The sequence below is a fragment of the Diceros bicornis genome, chromosome 22, assembly GCF_020826845.1.
Source record: "Diceros bicornis minor isolate mBicDic1 chromosome 22, mDicBic1.mat.cur, whole genome shotgun sequence".
Taxonomy (NCBI): Eukaryota; Metazoa; Chordata; class Mammalia; order Perissodactyla; family Rhinocerotidae; genus Diceros; species Diceros bicornis.
The window spans coordinates 30,568,703-30,588,586 of record NC_080761.1 but is presented as its reverse complement, the minus strand read 5'-3'; the positions used below and the strand labels follow the sequence as shown (position 1 = coordinate 30,588,586).

General features: G+C 44.1%; 1 pseudogene; it reads right to left on the bottom strand.

Moving 5' to 3' along the window:
* Nucleotides 1–523: 523 nt before the first annotated feature.
* On the bottom strand, nucleotides 524–7,660 carry LOC131419881 (cell division control protein 42 homolog; annotated as a pseudogene).
* Nucleotides 7,661–19,884: the final 12,224 nt, after the last annotated feature.

Here is a 19,884-nt window from a genome sequence, read left to right as displayed (position 1 = left end):
CTTCCAGGGCTGAGGCAGTGTTGTGATAGTCAGGGCTCACAAACAAGAAGTACAGTCCCAGAGGGGGTACATGGTACCCATAGAACAGAGTTTACACTTGTTGGGGCATGCCAAGCAGGACATACATTAGTCAGGCAGTACAGGTTAACAGGGCCCCCACTGGGGCCTTCCACTGTGGGGCCTCCCACCCTAGTTTCTCAGTCTAGTCCAAATCATGCAGTTCAGTCCTTGGTTTCAGAGGCACTACCTGAGGCAGTCAGTTCCAAACAGTTTTATTTGTCTATAACATCAGTCCAACAGCTTCTCAAGTGTGGACAACATCGGTAGGAGTTCTGCAGGAAAGTGCTGGTGCTGGGGTCACCCCCTGCCATCTCCTGGTCAGTGCTGGTCAGGTTTGAGGCTAGGCTCAGCAACCAGTTAGAATTCAAAGTCCTCACAGCTTAAAGAGGCACACAGTGAGTTTTCCTAACTTAGGAAGAGGGCAAAGCTTCCAGGAACAGTTCTGAAAAACAAAGATCACCAATGCCCTTCCCCTGTCCCCCTCCCTAGATGCTGAGGTTTTGTTTTTCCCTCCGTCATTACAAAATCCACTGTGTTCTTTTCAGCAACCATAACTTAACAGTTTTTCAATCATCCCCTACTCTCATCTAGACCTTTTGTCTGGAAGGGAAATGAGCAAGAGGCATAAAAGCATTTTCACAGAAAAATATTTTTATATAATTTAACCAGAAAAACACATCATATTCAAAATTGGTCAGAATGAAATTTTGAATTTAAATACATTTTTCAAATGGGTTTACATAACCTCCCACCCTTTTTGTCCTGATAATTTATCCAGGGAACAGCCTAGAAAAGATCAATCCCTTTCTGGGGACAGCTGCATTTAATAATCAAACTGCCTTACTAATGTGTACGTACCTGGAGAAAGGTAGGGAAGTGGAGTCAGGCTATCAGACCACCGTTGCAAACTGCAACTAATCTGGAAAGCCAAGCACAAGTCAACAGCAAGGAGACGACCCTGAGACAGGGTCCAAAGTCTGATCTGTCAGTAGTGAGTGGAGGGGGCACACTCTCTATGATGTGCCCTTCCCCAGCTTGCAGCTTTTTCAGGAATCATAAGTTAGGAATGCGGTCAGTCTCTGTATCAGAAATATACAGCCGATCAGTAGCTCAATTTCAGATGGTGCCATCAGAAATAAGCCCTTTTCTGTGGGCATTTGTTTGTGACCCAGATGGTTGAGCCAGTATCCATGATGTTTCCACAGTTTAGTCCACAGAGGTGTCCTAATCTGCAACTGTGCCAGAGTCTGAGTTTTGTGTTTAGAGCAGAGCAACTTCATCAGATTCTACTTTGGCACAGTTAGTGTTGAGGATGACACAGCCCACAACAGAAAGTATCAGGTTTCAGCTCAGAGTCAGGTTTAGGTGGTGAGCATCAGGATTCCAAAAAAGCCAGTGGCTTTTCTTCAGCAGTAGCAAAGCTGAGATGCTGCAAGGCCAGACATCCATGTTCCAAGTCTCACTGACAAACAAGCCTTTATTATAACCTTTTTATCTTGTCAGTCTTAGAGTCCAAATAGACCCACTCAGATATATGCACATCAGGGTCAGACATCTGATTTTGTAAGAGCTCATTAGCAACTAAAATCTGCTTTGCAAAATTCCAAAAGCGTATTTCCATCTGGAGAATGACTCTCTTTTCATGTTGTTTCCTTTTTTTCGAGAGGTTCCAAAAGGCAAAAAGTACAGCAAATATCATCAGTCACAGAGATTTGTTTTTAATATTCAAAAAATTTACATTTCAACCCACCCACCAATAGCAAAAAGCAATTATTTGTATGTTCCACTAACACTGTTTCTTTGCAGCTTTCCCTGACTGGGATGATCTCTCTAGCATGTATGAAATTATAAGCATATAACATTTTTCTCCTATATCCAGATGCAACAGCCACAAAACACAAAGATATTTTTTCAAAAATCCCTTCCTACCTTTTAAATGGAAATTTACTCAACTCTCTACCAGTAAATTTAACATTTACAGAGTTAACATTACAGCAACCAAGGAAAAATCTCAGCTGGAATGCAGTGTTGGGGTGGGGATGGGGGGCAGGTGGGGGTATGTTACTGTAACAGTGAATGGCAACTAGGCTGAAGAAATGGCTGGAGTGGTTTTTTCCCTTTTTTTCTTCTCGTTTGCTTTGCTTCAGCCCTAGGAACTAATCTAACATTCTTTCCTCCCACTTGGAGGAAAGAGCAATACAAACTTTTAATATTTTTGGCCCATCTAAGCTCACATTTGTGAATATTTGGGCCCTTTCTCCTCTCACCTGGAGGAGAGAACAAAAAAACAAAAAGGCATCACGAGTCTGCACTTTTTTCCTCTCACTTTAGCCAGCATAGCCAAAAACAGCCAGGAGATCCAGCCAGCCAAATCTCCTGGAACTGATTTATCATTTTCAAATTCCATAGGTAACTTCTACCTCTCATAAAAGACTGCTATTTCATACCATGGCCAGCCATGCACTAAAGGTTTGTCATCCCTTGCTCCTTCATCCTTACTTTTCCCAAACAATGCTTTTGCCATAGTTCAGTGAGTCAGATTTGGACTAGCCAATCCCACTTCTGACACCAACTGAGTTACGGGTCCTCAAGATCATCCCCCAAGTTCGATGATTTACTAGGAGGACTGACAACATTCAGCACATAGTTTCACTCACAGCTAAGATTTATTACAGTGAAAGGATACAAAACAAAGTCAGCAAAAGGAAAACACACATGAGGCAAAGTCTGGAGGAAACCAGGCACAATCTTCCAAGAGTCACACAGGATACACTTAACTCCCCCAACAACAAGTGACAACACATGTGAAATTTTGTCTACCAGAAAAGCTCACTGAAGACTTAGGACCCAAGGTTTTTATTAGGGGTTGGTCACATAGGCACCCTCTGCCTAACACATACCAAAATTCCAGACTCCCAGGAGAAAAGCAGGTATTCAGCATAAACCAGACTGGTTGTACAAACAGTTTAGGTACAGTGAGTCACTCTTATCAGTTCTGTGAACGGTGGGAACCCTCCCCAAATCACAGTTCCAAGGCACCAGCCAAAGGCCAACTTTGTAAGTAGGCCTTTCTAAAGATAAGCAGGCTCAGACCCGCTATGTATGTCTCCTATACAACCCCATTGGCCTTTAACTCAGCTGATGCTTCCATGAACCAGGCCCAGGCATCCTCAGGAACCTGAGTGTACCCAGGTCCCCAAGAAACCTAAGGTGATGGCATAGATACTGCATCTGAGATAACCACAACTTTGTGGTGACTATGTACTTATGAGATTCCATTAATGCCCACTGTGGTAGGTTGAATAATAGCCCCCAGAGATTTACAGGTCCTAATCCTTTGAACCTGTGAATGTTAGTTTACGTGGTGAAAGGGGCTTAGCAGATGTGATTAAGTCAAGGATCTTGAGATGGGGAATCCTGGATTATCCATGTGAGCCTTAAACGTAATCACAAGTGGCCTTATAGGAAAGAGGCCAGAGAGAGATTTCACTGCAGAAGAGGAAATAGGAGATGTGATGACGAAAGCAAGAGGTTGGAATGATGTGAGGAAAGGGTCATGAGCCAAGGAATAAGGAGACCCTTCAGAAACTAGAAAAGGCAAGGAAACTGATTCTTCCTTAGAGCCTCTGGAGGGAGTGCAGCCCTACCAACAGCTTGATTTCAATCTACTGAAACTGACTTTGGACTTCTGGCTGTCAGAACTGTAAGACAATAAATGTGTGTGTTTTAAGCCACTAAGTTTGTGGTAATTTGTTACAGCAGCAATAGGAAACTAATACACCCAGTTTACCTCTTTCCTGGATATACCATTTCCATTTAATAATGCATGCTTGCTGGGCAATACCCACTTTGTTGGTGTTTTCATTTTTGACCCATTCCAGAATGAGCATGTCAGAGTATAACAACGCCTGCTGTTGCTTAGTTAGCTTCTCAGTGTCCACCAGAACTCAATAACAAGCCAATAATTGCCCCTCAAATGGAGTATACCAGGCAGCAGTGTCAGGCGAATACTGTGTCCAAAACCCTAGGGGGCACCACTGCCTAGTGCCACAGGCTACAGTCTACATAACTATCAATCACTGACATTTGTAGCTCAAAAGGCGCATTAGAACTAACTGGTCCAAATAGGAGGGCTGTCTGTATAGCCAGCTGGATAGTTTCCTTATGTATGCTCTTTATACTAGCTCCTTAATCAGTATAGTGATCTCATCCCCTCTCCTCCCTTCACCTGGCATCCTATACTGCTCTACTAGTAACACATAAGTGGGCTGAAAGATCCAGGTCGGCTCCTAGTTATGTACTCATCCCACTAGTAATTTTTTATTTGTGGCATGTCCCCACTGGGAACATTCCTTACAATCAAGAGAAGTATTACACACATATAACACATCTGTTCCCACAATACATTCAGAGGTATCAGTTACAACCACTTGGGTGTGTGAACTGTTCACCGAATAAACTATAATACAAATAAGTTTCAAGGGCGACAACGGTGTGGATTCTTTTACCACAGATATGCAGATCAACTTTTGGCAGGAATTACAAGTCTGGCAGGACATGGTAGCTTCATAAAGAAACATATAGTCCTTTACTTTGTAAGAAGCATCATTTTCTTCTTTGACTATTGGAGAACTTCAGTGTGGTAAATTCACCCACATAGTCTCCAAGCTTTATTTGGCAAGAAGGCTCCGAATTTTGTCCGAGTTTATTAGTCATACCCGCTGGCAAGCATCCGCTAACATTGCAATTGAGCTATGGAGACAGAAACTTTCGATTTGTCAACCAACAGACATTATTTACACACTGTAAATTTTGGACATCAAAAGAATTTTCTCTAACACTTTGTAAGCATTCATAGTACAAGAAATTTATCATTTAAATTATACATTTTCATAATGCTACATTGAATTGGCTCAGAGCCCTCACTCGTTAGCTTTTTCCTCTTTACTGTAAGCTTGGCCCAAACTCTATCAGTTGAATTCAGACACTTTTTAGAGAAACATAGACCAAGGAGTTTAACACAGGCACTTCAAGATTACAACAGCTGCCCAAAGACCATGTTATCTCTTCAGGGAGTTCAGGGCAGGGCAGAGGAGGTCAGATATAGCGGAGGGGAAGCTTCTTTTCTTGAAGCAGTAGGGGTCAGGGTAAGAGAGAGGGAGTGATCAGGAGGCATGGCTGGAGCAGCTCTGCACCAATAAGCACAGGTTTGCACTTACTTTCAGATTTAAGCAGCTGTTCGCTCAGTTTCAACAAACGAACTAACAACTAAGACACCATTCAGGAAGCTGGTTTCAATCCTACCTTTCTAAGTCTCCAAATATTCACTAACAGGAAGCCTTCATTATCAGATCCTGGGGAGTCTTCCCATATCACTTACCCCAACACACACAGTCCATTAACAGGTATGACAAGGGAAGGAGCCTTATTCCCCACTCTTGTCCACCACTTAGACTAGAGCATGCACTACCGGATCCAGGGAGTCTTATCATAGCCTGTAACTTGGCCCATGTGGCTCTGTCTGGCTTTCTTCCAAAAAGACTTCCTACCCTTACCAGCCATAGGTTGGATACCAAATTTGTCAAGTAAGGCTGACAAAGTCTAAGATCATTAAGGAACCGGCATGAGGCAGTTCCCTCTACAACTGCAAAAATGGATTTTTTTTTTTTTTGTGAGGAAGATCAGCCCTGAGCTAATGTCTATGCTAATCCCCCTCTTTTTGCTGAGGAAGACGGGCTCTGAGCTAAAATCTATTGCCTATCCTCCTCCTTTTTTTTTTCCCCAAAGCCCCAATGGACAGTTGTATGTCATAGTTGCACATCCTGCTAGTTGCTGCATGTGGGACGAGGCCTCAGCATGGCCGGAGAAGCGGTGCGCGCCCGGGATCCGAACCCAGGCCGCCAGTAGTGGAGCGCGCTCACTTAACCACTAAGCAACGGGGCCGGCCCTAGATTTTTATTTTTAATTTGAATTAAATATTGCTTTTAGTCTGATGACAACACCAACAGTGCAGAAAGTGCTCTGGAGGTATGTTCGGGGCAGCACTCACCTGCAGTTCTTCAGTTCTAGGGGCTCCGGGGCAGCCAACAGTGCTTTGTCAAATACATCCTTTAGGGTTTTTTCTGTGTGAATGCAGGACACTCCACATATTCGACAGCCTTCAGGTCACAGACCAGCATTTCAGCAGTCTGTGGGGTGAGAGGTTTCTGTGTCCTTGGCAAGTTTCTCAATAGTAGAGGGTCACATTTATGAGATCAATTTTGGTTCCAACAAACAAGTAGTCTTTGGACAATGGTGAATTATTTCAGGTACCCACCTTTTCCTCACATTTTCAAATGAGGGCAGAAGACCACTAAAAAATAGACTAGAAATATATCTGTTTGTGGATAACTGAGGGGTTCTGTCAAATTTTTCTTGCCCTGCAGGATCAACAAGTCCAAGAATGTAGGGCTGTCACCAATCATAACTGTGACTGTGTAGTTGTCAAAAACCATTGAACATATTCAGACATTAATTTGTTTGCTGTATAGGACATCAAGACATATCTTACCAACAGTGCCATCACTCACATCACAATAGTCTGTGTTGCTGAAATATTTTTTAATCCACTTGAAATATTCCAAATTTAATTTTGAACTCAGCTTCTCCACCCGACTTCAAGGACCATGTGTTTTTATCAGCCTGAAGGTTGCCTAGTAGAAAAGGTAGTGGAAGAAGGGTTTAGTCCCAGGAAGCTCTCATAGTTGAGAAGGTGGGCCAAACTGACCAGATGACGGTAGTGGGTAAGACCACGTGCCAGGAAGCTTTGCAGAAAAAGTCTTAGATAGCAGGAAGGGTAAAGGTCAGCTGCCAGCTCACTCCACCAGACTGACAGCTGCAACAGGAATGGAGGGCACTGGTGGAACCTGTCCTGCTGGCCCCTGCCTTCCCTAACTGCTGATGCCTCCAGAATGCGATGTGGAAGAAGCAGTGTTCAGAAACCGTCCTGAGGCCCTTCCCTATGCCTCCACCCCGATGGCTATTTTCTGGGCGGGCAGGTCAGGACCCCAGCGAAAAAGACTGAGTACTGTACAGGAAATGAAGGTGTCAACCGCCGACTGCTGTCAGTTACAGAGACATTCCCTTGGGAGTCAGCGGGCTCCATGTGTCACGTGACTCGCTGGAGGGCAAGGAAAGGTACATAAGGGCGCATCACTTGACTGTAAACCGCCGCGGTGAGCGCCGACTGTGGACACTTGGAGCCACGTGAACCGCCATGACCAAGAGGGTTCCAGTCACGTTCCTCCCTCCAACTGCATCCTCCGCGCTTCACTTAATCAGGCGCCACCTTCTCGCAACTTCCGGCTCCCTAAGGCCCGGGAAGTCCTGGCTCTAGCAAAATGAGGTAAGACCGGTAGGGCGGAGGGAGGAATGGACCTGAAGGAGGGTACCAGGGCTGTCTCCGCTTGGGCGGGACCTGACGGAGTCCACGCGGCGACCCGGGCCTATGGGAGTCCGGCAGAGCGGTGACGTCAGAGGCGGCGATGTCAGAGCGCGCCCAGTGAGCGGAGCTGTAGGGGGCGGTGCTGCGCGGTCGGTGCTGGGGTTCAGGGTGTGTCATGGCTATGTTACCTATCTGGTCTCATTCCCCAAATGGGGAGACCTAGGTTGTGCCAGCCTCTTACCCAGGCTTTTGCAGCACCTGCTGCGTTTGTATGCGAAATTGCCCTGATTTTGTGACACCTACGCGGTAGCACGGAGAGCGTCCCGCTCCGCGCTGGTGGAGCCTGTAGATGAGGAACCCTGGACGAGGCCCCGATGGAAACGCGGGCTGGAAGTTTGTCAGGAACACGGAGGCTGGACGCACTAAGGCCAGAATTGGCGTTACTGGAACTGTGGGTGCTTCCTGGTCCCAACCAATTTACCAAAGCCAACTTGCAGCAACCTGTTGTCGCTGAGCATTTCAGACACCTTGGAAGCTCTGCCCTCCCGAGGTGTCTGTAAGACCCAGGAAGACCTTAAGCTTTTGTGCTGGCAGAGACGGATGGCTGAGTTCAGCAGGACTGAAACACTTCTTTAAGCAATTTGCAGTTTTGCGGCTGGGTCTCCCTGGGGCTTTGGTCTAACATCTTTCATGCTAAGAATATTAGGTGACTGCATATACTAATCAGTGGATTGCGGCTTAAACTAATTGCTTAGGTTTTGTTTAAAATTATGTTACATATTGATTAGTGTGCTCTTTTTCAATGCTTCGATACTCTTGATTTCAGCTTGTTTAGTAACTGAAGGTCTTGGTGGTCTCCAATCCCAGGGGAGTGTTCTTAACACAGTTTTGACATGTTAACCTGGTTGGAAGGACATCGTGGGAATATAAGTAAGCAAAAGATAGTGGGACTATTAGGAGTAAAAAAAATATAGTTTGCGGGGCCAGCCCGGTGGCACAAGCAGTTAAGTGCGCGCACTCCGCTGCGGCAGCCTGGGGTTTGCCAGTTCAGATCCCAGGTGCGCACCACGCAATGCTTGGCAAGCCATGCTGTGGTGGCATCCCATGTAAAATAGAGGAAGATGGGCACGGATGTTAGCCCAGGGCCAGTCTATCCTCAGCAAAAAAAACGAGGATCGGCAGATGTTAGCACAGGGCTGATCTCCTCACACACAAAAAATATGTACATATATATAGTTTGCTTTCTACTCTTCCACACCCACAAAACTTCTGAGATGTGCCCTACTTGTGTGCTTAATTGGGATGTATAACTAATAAGTTGTACAATATGAGGCTTCCATCTCATTAGGTAATATGATAGAATTGCTAACATTTATACAGGGCTTATTATTTGCCAAGCATTGTTCTAGGTGCTTTGCAGGTATTAGTACCTTTTATCCTCAGTGGAGTGTTAACCAGTGAAATAGGTGCTGCTATTATTCTCATTTTACAGATAAACTGTAGCACTGGGAGATTAATTTGCTCAAAGTCACACAGGCCAAAGTCTGCCCTCTTATTCAGTATTCTGTAATCTTAGTGTAATGGGAGACTGGACTGGAAGTCTGGAGGCCTATAGTCCAAACCCATCTCCACTATGTTCCAGTAGTGTTATGTTTATAAGTTAAAACTGTCCAGGGCCAGCCTGGTGGCTTAGCGGTTAAGTGTGCGCGCTCCGCTACTGGCCGCCCGGGTTCGGATCCTGGGCGTGCACTGATGCGCCGCTTGTCCGGCCATGCTGAGGCTGTGTCCCACATACAGCAACTAGAAGGATGTGCAACTATGACATACAACTATCTACTGGGGCTTTGGGGAAGAAAAAAAAGGAGGAAGGTTGGCAATAGATATTAGCTCAGAGCCGGTCTTCCTCAGCAAAAAGAGGAGGATTAGCATGGATGTTAGCTCAGGGCTGATCTCCCTCACAAAAAAAAAAAAAGAAAGAAAACTAAAAAAAAAAATAAAAATAAAACTGTCCAAAGCAGTGTAGCTGAGTCTCAGTTTCTTTACCTGAAAAATGAGACAGCTACACCAGTCCTGTTGACCTCCCTGAGTTGTTATACACATCAAATACAATGACATTTTTTAAAGGGAGCATTTTCAAAGCTATAAAATACTATAAGAAATATAACAGATGTTATATTGTACTTTTTTCACAGTCTTGGCTATTGAAGTAGGCCAGTTAGGAAATTGACTAATATGACTAAGTGTGCCAGTTAGGAAATTGACTAATATGACCCAGATGACTGAATTATGTCCCTAAAGTAGAATTATCATTAAACATGAATTGTAAATAAAATTAACAATATCATTGCCAGATGGAATAATTCATTTAGTGCTGATAATGAACTACAGTTGCAGAATTGCTGTGATCCTTTTAAAACCTATTATGTAGATGAATTACCTTTGAAATCACCTGAGAGGCACTAACTACTTGTAAAAATGAGTTTTTCGTTTACTCATAATAATATAGCAAATGGCAGAGTCAAATTTTATTGTTTTGAAGTCCATTGGACTCTGGAAAATATAGGCAATGGGTAACAGTAATAATCACTGATTTTTGTGTGTGTGTGTGTGAGGAAGATCAGCCCTGAGCTAACATTCATGCTAGTCCTCCTCTTTTTGCTGAGGAAGACCAGCTCTGAGCTAACATCTATTGCCAATCCTCCTCCTTTTTTTTTCCCCAAAGCCTCAGTAGATAGTTGTATGTCATAGTTGCACATCCTTCTAGTTGCTGTATGTGGGATGCAGCCTCAGCACGGCCGGAGAAGTGGTGCATCGGTGTGCGCCCGGGATCCGAATCTGGGCCGCCAGTAGCGGAGCACGCGCACTTAACCACTAAGCCATGGGGCCGGCCCCTAATCACTGATTTTTAACTATTCTTTATTAACAATAAATTTGCATTTATTTTATTTTTTTGTTGTTGTTGAGGAAGATTCGCCCTGACCTAACATCCATTGCCAATCTTCCTCTTTTTTTTCTTTTTATGTGAGCTGCCACCACAGCATGGGCATTGAGAGATGAGTGGTGTAGGCCTACACCCAGGAACCAGGCCTGGGCTGCCAAAGCAGAGTGCACTGAGCTTAACCACTAGGCCACCAGGGTTAGCCCTAATTTGGCATTTAAATGAGCCAATAAGAGCCACCCCTGATGGTCTAGTGGTTAAAGTTCGGCGCTCTCACCACTTCGCTGGCCCAGGTTCATTTCCTGGTCATGGAACCACACCACCTTTCTGTCAGTTGCCATGCTGTAGCAGCGGCTCACGTGGAAGAACTAGAAGGACTTACTTCTAGTAAGATAGAACTAGGATATACAACCATGCACTGCAGCTTTGGGGAGGAAAAAAAAAAAAAAGAGGAAGATTGGCAACAGATGTTAGCTCAGGGCGAATCCTTCCTCACAACAACAACAACAAAAAAGAGCCGGGGCCAGCCCAGTGGCGTAGCAGTTAAGTTCATGTGCTCCACTTCCGTGGCCCAGGGTTCACGGGTTCGGATCCCAGGCCGGGACTGATGCACCACTTGTGAAACCACCGCTGTGGCGGTGTCCCATATAAAGTAGAGGAAGATGGGCATGGATGTTAGCCCAGGGCCAATCTTCCTCAGCAAAAAGAGGAGGATTGGCAACAGATGTTAGCTCAGGGCTAATCTTCTTCACACACACACACAAAAAGAGCCAATAAATTCTCTTTTTCTTAAGCCAGTTTGCATTGAGTTTTCTATGAGTTGCATCCAAAAGAGTTGTAACAGTTGTACTGAATTATGCCTATGACCACACTCTCTGCTCCTGCCTAGCTTAGAATTCTGAATGCTAACCCCGGCTGACATGGAAAGGGCTCTGTATCTAGTAGGTGCTCATTAAATGACAGCAGTTTGCCAACTCTGAAAGGTGTCTTCTTAGCATGTAAATACTTGTCTAAATTTTACAGAAAAGTAGCAAATTCTCACATTCTGCCTTCAGTTGACATATTTTAATCTTGATTCTCTGGAGAAGAATTGACCCTGTATATTTTCTCTTTTGCTTCTTTCTTAGAGGCTGGCTCTTGTGTTTCTGAGCACGTAGCTCTGTATTTCTTGTGGTCTCCTGATGAATTGAGTAGGTACTACCATGGTGGGTTACAGCAATTTGGGCTGACTTACTATCTCCATGAGACTGTGTGCTTCATATTTTGTCAGCAAAAAAGTGGTTCAAATGATCCCTGGAAGAACGGTAAGATGCATGGTGTGAAACATCACTGTCTTCCTTTGTATTATGGTTTTTTTTTTTAATTATCTGACGTAACATTTATTATTTATTTATTTATTTATTTAATTTTATTTCTTTGGTGAAGAAGATTGGCTCTGCGCTAACAACTGTGCCCATCTTCCTCCATTTTGTATGTGGCTTGATGAGCAGTGTCTCAGTCTGCACCAGGGATACGAACCCAAGAACACCAGGTTGCCAAAGTGGAGCACGAGAACTTAACCACTACGCCACTTAAACACTAGGCTGGCCCCTGTATTATGGTTTTGATTTTCTCTGTGTCTTCCTTTGATGATCAAGAGCAGAGTGGACCCTGCTTTTAATTGGGATGTTAGGGTGATTAAGAAACTAAGATAGATTTGGGGAAAATCGGCTTTTGATGTGGGGAGATTGTCTTCATTAACTCCACAAAATTATACATAAAATACTTTAAAGAACCAGTGCATTTAACTTTTAAATGCCATCAAGAATCACTGTTGGGCTGGCCTCGTGGCTTAGCGGTTAAGTGTGTGCGCTCTGCTACTGGCGGCCCAGGTTCGGATCCCGGGCGCGCACTGACGCACCGCTTCTCTGGCCATGCTGAGGCCGCGTCCCACATACAGCAACTAGAAGGATGTGCAACTATGACATATAACTATCTACTGGGGCTTGGGGGGAAAAAAAAGGAGGAGGATTGGCAATAGATGTTAGCTCAGAGCCGGTCTTCCTCAGCAAAAGAGAGGAAGATTAGCATGGATATTAGCTCAGGACTGATCTTCCTCACAAAAAAAAAAAAAAAAGAATCACTGTTGAAATTCAACACATCATGATAGTTTTGATGTTTCCAGAAAAACGGAACTCCTTGACACTCTGTTATTGGTTTGGTAAAAATCTCTGCCTAGGAGGAAACTTCTTCCAGCCCCATTTACCATTAGCTCCCATATTCTTGGGATATGATTCATTGAGGTTAATATTATAATATTTTCATTGTAGTTATGCCAAGACAGACTAAACACTCAGCTGGGAAAATTCTGTGACTTTTAGTTCGAGGATCTTTATGGTATTTCCCAACTATACTCCAAAGCCCTCATTTATTTTTCTGTTATTTTATTTTTGGCAAGATATTTTTCAGTAATCACAGCATGTAAAATATGCTTGTTCAGGGGCCAGCCCGGTGGTGTAGTCATTAAGTTTGTGCACTCCACTTCAGCAGCCCAGGGTTTGCAGGTACAGATCCCTATACACTGCTCATCAAGCCATGCTGTTGCAGCATCCCACATACAAAAATAGAGGAAGATTGGCACAGATGTTAGCTCAGCGACAATCTTCCTCAAGCAAAAAGAGGAGGACTGGCAACAGATGTTTGCTCAGGGCCAATCTTCCTCACCAAAAAAAAAAGCTTCTTCATCCCAGTGAGTTTCCAGAAGTAAATGCTCAGAAATAACTGCTACACTGTAGATATTCAGAAGAGTATTTTTGTATAAACCAAAACTTAGTAATAAGGTTAAGTGCTAAGAATAATCTCTTAAATAAATGCATTTATTTGGGTCTATGGAAGCTCTATGAAGCTCAAGATTTTTGGTTTGTTTCATGTTCATATAACTAGTTTCTTTCTCAGAGAGGTGTAATAAGAAACATCTAATAAGAAATTTGTAGAGCTCTGTTTCAGCATGATCCAAATTATCCCTTAAAACCTGCTGCTACGTTGTAGACTTCCATGTGTTCTTCTTTGTGGTTTCTAAGTGATGACATATCAAGCTGTATACATAAAGAAAGCCCATGATTCTTACTGGGGAAATTTAGAATTATTTATCAGGGCCTTTATAATAGCTATACAAAAATTACTCATAAGTGAATGAGTTTGTTTGGTGAATGATGTTAACCTTTGAAATGTGTACTTTCTCGGGTAAGAATAAAACAGCCTTTGTATTTAAATTTAAGTATAATTTAATAATAGCGTTAAGCATTCTTTTGTTTACTCTGGTATGATGGCTCTTCAAATATCTACACAGGGCAAAAGCCTTTCTAAACCAATCAGCTACAACAGGTGATGGGTATTCATTCATCTTGCTGTCACAAGATATCTCTCTGTTTAGTCTTTGGACCTAGCTACCTGCTTTTTATTGCTTCTTGGTACTTCCCAGCTCAATATTTGTGCTTACTGTCACTTCATCATAATAGGTGTTCTCTTTGCTCCCCATAAGCCTGCCCACTCTTGGAACACCTACCCCCTCCCTGTCTGGAATGCCTGTCAGGGGGATCCCATTGACATTCTTCCCTTCCTGCCAGCTTTTGCTTGCCATTCATTCCCACCCCACTGCAACATACCAACTAATATTCGTTTTTCCCAAACCTCACTCGGGGCTACATCTTGAAAAGAACTCCATTCTCTGACATGTAGAAGAAAGAAAGTCCAAATGACCTCACTCCCAAGGCTGACAGTTGTTGGTAGATGCCAATTGGAAGCTCCACTGGGGCTTTTGGCCAGCGGCCTTAGTGCTCTTCCATATGGGCTTATTTGGGCCTCCTCGCAGCATAAGCTGAAGTCCAAGCAGGAACGTTCAAAGAGGACAGGCTTTGAGGTAGTCTTCCATTGTAGCTAATGTCAAACCTATTCTTTTGAGATGAGGATCAGATATGAATTGTTTGATTCAGAAGTGCATGATGCCAGTGCAGCTCAAAGAGAAAAATAGTTTGATAAAATTGCTAAGCCTACACACCAAAGGAAAATTTATACCTGATTTTGAATCATGTGTTTTAACAAAGCAGCCTGAAGAAAGAATGCCAACAAACCTCCACCTTGAAAAGGAGAAGATGGGTTAGTTCCTCTGTCCTAAGATGGGTTGGCAATCAAGGACCATGAGGAAAGGACCATCTGAGCTGGAGGGCTAAGGGTCTAAAAAAGATGGGGGTCACTTTAATGTATATAGTCTAAAGGGCCAAAGGGATGATCCATCTTTACAGGCAGGAAGCATGTACTACCTTAAGCTTGAGAGAGAGCCTACCAGAAAGGAGAGGTGAAAAAAGGCCGGTGGATTTCCACAAGTGAGGAAGAGTCCTAAACGACCAGTTTGTGGTGCAAGTCCTCTGGTGGTGAGATATTTTGGCTGTAGACACTGTAGAAACTATTGGCCCCAGGAGGAAAAAATGGAAAAGCTGGCCACAGTGTCTGGGGAATATCCTGGGGAAACTAACTGGGGATGGTGGTTTCAGAAAAAGAAGGGCCAGAGGGGCGAGGGACAGGGCTGGGTCTGGCGCCTAGTAACGTCCGCACGCACCAACGCTCCGCGGGGGGGCGGGGGGGGGTGATGGTGGTTGCCAACTTAAGTCTTCCAGAGAGCTGCGAGCTTGGGGATGGAAAACCCAGCAGGGCCGGGCTGGCTGGTGAGAGTCCGCACTTCATTCAAGGTGACAGCGGGCATATCCCCGCCAAGTCAAGAGCAGACGTCCTTGTCTCAGTGGTCTCCGCACTTCTCGGCTGCTTCGTCCTAGACCCTCCACCAGCACTAGACGCTGAGAAGGACGGTTACTTCGGCTTGTGTTTCCTGACCTCGGAGGGGCAAGGTAGGAGGACGAAGGTGGCCCAGTACCGAGGATGCCATTTGAAAGATTTTTCCAGCTAGGTGGCAGTCAACTGCCTGCGCACGCGCAGAAAGAGCTGGATGCCAACGCTCCTAGTACTTAGGCTCTCACGTGACTTATTGGGTTCGCGGTGCGTCATGTGACCCCGCATCCGCACGACGAAACGAGCACGGTTGGGCGGGGCCCTAGAGAGTCACGTGTGTGAGCTGACTGGCTGTCGGGCCCAGGTTGTTCAGGGCACCTCCGCGCAGCCTCTGAGCTACAGCCGCAGCTTCGGAGCTTCCTGCTCGTTTGGAGCGAGACTGACGCAGTCGTCACAGAGCGGAGAGATACTTGGGCAGGAAGGAGGACGTGATGCTCAGTCACTCGCGGCATTTCTTTTAGGACAGGACCTGCTGGAGTCAAGTCTCCTTACGTGGTAATAGGTTTCCATGCCCGTCCGTGGAGCCTTCCGGGAGTGGCGGTGTCAGAGGCGCCGGCTCCGACCAACCCGCTGCAGGTCTCGCCAGCCTGGGGGCTGGCCTGGATCGGAGGGATTGCCTCGTGTGCTGGATCTCCCGCAGACCCGGAGCCTCTGCAGCCTCTGCGAAGTGGGAATGTCGTGGGTGTACTTAAGTATCCTTGTTTGGACCCCTTACAAGGGGACACTTAAGCAATGGCCGTATTGTAAGCTTCAGGGAGGCCAAGTGCCTTGTGTTGGAGGCACCTGTGTGGAGCATGTTCAGTCCCCGAGGTGTGAGCCTTCAGATGGGGGAACCTGAACGGGAACTTGGCCAGGGACGCTTGGAGCCCATTTGGGGCTGAGATAGAGAAAATTGGCAGTGCAGGTGCACCCTGGTTCCATTCACTGTATCAGAGTCAGGTTGTTGCAGCCTTCAAGGTATCAAATTTAGGTCTTTTGTGCTGCCAGAGGCAGGTGGCACAATGTGCAAAGGTGAACAAAGGTAAAATGAATTTTCTTTTTTGTGTGTGTGTGAGGAGATCAGCCCTGAGCTAACATCTGCCAATCCTCCTCTTTTTTTCTGAGGAAGACTGGCCCTGGGCTAACATCCATGCCCATCTTTCTCCACTTTATATGGGCCGCTGCCACAGCATGGCTTGACAAGCGGTGCGTTGGTGTGTGCCAGGGATCCAAACCGGCGAACCCCCGGGCTCCTGCAGCGGAGAACGCGCACTTAACCACTTGCACCACCGGCCTGGCCCCAAATGAATTTTCTTAACTGCCTGAAAGTGTCTCAACTGTCAGGCGCCCTGGGACTTTCTTCTATAGTGTTCCAAACTAAGAAAGATTAGCCCAATGGATTAGTCAATGTTTGGGCAGAAGTCTATTGCTGTTTCCTATTTCAAGTTATGTTATACATCCATTGGTGAAAAGACTCCATTTCAATGCTACAAAACTCTCGTATCAGCTTATTTGAAAACCTCTGTGGTCTCTAGTCCTAGGTGTTCTCTTGGTTTTGAGGGCACAGTGAGGATAAACGGAAAATGAATGATATTCACGGTTGTAAGGCAAAAATGTTTACACAATCATAAAACTTTTGAATTTTCCGGACACTAGCGCAAATTGGGTATGTTCCTAATAAGGTGTACAATATCAGGCTTCTAACTCTACTTAGGAGGCCAGATGACGTGAGTGATTATAATAAGAGCAATGAGTAATAAACAATGATGTTAGCATGGGTAAATTGTCTATAATTACTGTCTCAATGTCTCATCTCCCATTCTCGCTCAAAGCCAATTCTCTAGATTTTCCCCTCCATCCATCCATAAGATCACTTTCTCCTCCCTGACATGCTTTCTTTACCTGTCTTCCAAGACATTCATTCTCTTGGTTTTCCCCTTCACTTCACTTGCTGCTCCTTCTGTCTTTTTTTTGCTGATTCTAATTAAAATTGCACCTGTTCAGGTGGTCTGTTGATCGACTGCTGATCTTTGGAGGAATCATAAAATTAAGACACATAATTCATAAATTATTTTTATTCCATAATATTAATTTTTCTTGCCTCTTTTAAGCAAAATTACTAATTATGTTGTTACAATTAAGATTTTAATATTATTTAGGTTCTATTGACAGTAATAATCTAAATCAGGGGTCAGCTAACTACAGCTGTGGGCCAAATCTGGTCTGCCAACTGTTTTTGTAAGTAAAGTTTCACTGGAACACAGCCATGCTCATTCATTGATGTATAGTTTGTGGCTGTTTTTGAGCTACAACAGCAGGATTAAGCAGTCGTGTTAGAGACTGGCTCACAAAGTTTAAAATATTTACTATCTAGTCCTTGACAGAAAAAGCTTGCCAACCCTGACCTAAATGACTAAAAATATAAGATGTAATTGTAGTCCACGTATATAAATTTTAATATATTTTCTCAAGAAATGTAAATTAAATTACTGTATAAAATTTTAAAATTAAAATTACGTTCACACATTTTTGAAGTTATTTTTCTAAAGTTTTCAGAATTATCTTCCAAAACCAAAAGGCAAAATAAGTTATAATTAAAGAATATAAATATTTTCAGTCAACGTATTTAAAGTTGAACGATCTTAATTTTTGGAAAATGTAATTAAATCTTACCAATATTGTTATAAAAATAAAACATGATTTCAGTGTACAATGTCCATCTGGTTACCAGTGTTAGCAGTCAGGATCATATTTCATGTATATTAGGTCTTGATGTGTATATACGTACTTTATACTTCCAATTACTGAAAAGTTAGGTTTGGGACAGTAAGGAGTTAAATTCATTAAAACAGACATCTGAGCAGTCTTAGGTCCATTTAACATGAGGAGCCAGCATCCACTGGAGCTCAGATCTTCTTTTGGTAAGTAGCTGGGTATTCTAAATGCAGCCTTCCTATGGTTGCCCTTCTAAAGGCTACAGGCTTTTGGTGATAATGAATCAAGTAATTAGTCGTATATGGAGGCAATTTAGTAGAAGATTCCTGCCATCAAATAGGTCCTGGCATCCCCAGAGGAAGGAAATCTGGAAGCTTGTGAGTCAGTACAGGGTGGTTTTATTTTATTTTATTTTTTTTGTGAGGAAGATCAGCCCTGAGCTAACATCCATGCTAATCCTGTTTTTGCTGAGGAAGACCGGCTCTGAGCTAACATCTATTGCCAATCCTCCTCCTTTTTTTCCCCCAAAGCCCCAGTAGATATTTGTATGTGATGGTTGCACATCCTTCTAGTTGCTCTATGTGGGATGGGGCCTCAGCATGGCTGGAGAAGCGGTGCGTTGGTGCGTGCCTGGGATCCGAACCTGGGCTGCCAGCAGCGGAGCGCGCGCATCTAACCACTAAGCCACAGGGCCGGCCCACAGGGTGGTTTTAAGTTAACAGCAACATAAGGGAGTTCCTGAGGTTTATTCAGGCATTTATTTTTCCAATGGCCCTGTTTTTACCACGGTTACATTCATACTACATGGTCCATTGGAAGGATGTGGGCTTCCTATATATATATAGGACTTGAAAGATAATATGAATTGTTTAATATTCCTAAATATTTCTTGGCCACAGCTGTTGTAAATACTGTGCTAAGCTAATTCATGAGTAATTCTGTAACCACTCATTGAGCTATGAAGAGAAGCAAGAAACAGATGCTCCACACAACTAGGAAATAATTGTTATGCAAGAATCCCTTGCATTCATGCTATCTGAAAGGATTTGACAAAGTAATTTGTTCTGTTGTCCTACTTAAGTGCTTCCACTTCTCAAAACCTCTCCTCTCTCTGAAGCAGTATCCATTTCTGACGTTGGCCACACACAACTGAGGAGCCTTCATAGCATCTGGACACAGAGCAAGAGATGTGCTGAAGTGCTTATCTCCCTGAGGCCTGAGGATAGCAGAATATATCACCTCAAAATATGCGACTTTGGCATCAGAATTATTTTGAGCTGAAGGCAATTGAGAAGCAGCAGATATGAAAAAAGCTTTCTGCCTTCCTATTTGCCTAAAAGCAGGACGCAAATTCCTAAAGGTGTTCCCCCTCTCTTCTCTATCAGGAAGGACAGAAGTTAATTACCAAAGACAATTCTAGACCCTTATCAGCCCAGAGACAGCACCAGAGGAATCTCCATGACAAATTTTACTAACTAGCCCTTATCTCCCGTTAGTTCTCCCATATATTTGCCCTCCCACAATTAGCTGCCCTAGAAACTCAAAGTCATTTATTTGTCTTGTCACTTCTCTAAGAATTTATTGTTCTTTTGTTAAGATGCTATATAAGCCCAAGTTCTAACCATCCCTTTGAGTTACTCATGTCTGAGTGCTCCCATGTATATGCAGGATGCACATGTTAATAAACTTGTTTGTTTTTCTCTTGTTAGTCTGTCTTTTTTCAGTCTAATTTACAGAGCCCCAGCTAGAGAACCTAAGATGGGTAGAAGGAAAAGAATTTCTTCCCTCCCCTACAGGCCTTAGCAGTTTAGTATGTTTGTGACATGTGGGGGCCACTAAAATGCAGGGCCCTCTTGCCCAGGTCTAAGAGTAAACACTGCCTTGTTGGATACCTGTGATAAGCCCCCAGTACAGGCCAAATCCTTCCAATGGACCATGTAGTATGAAT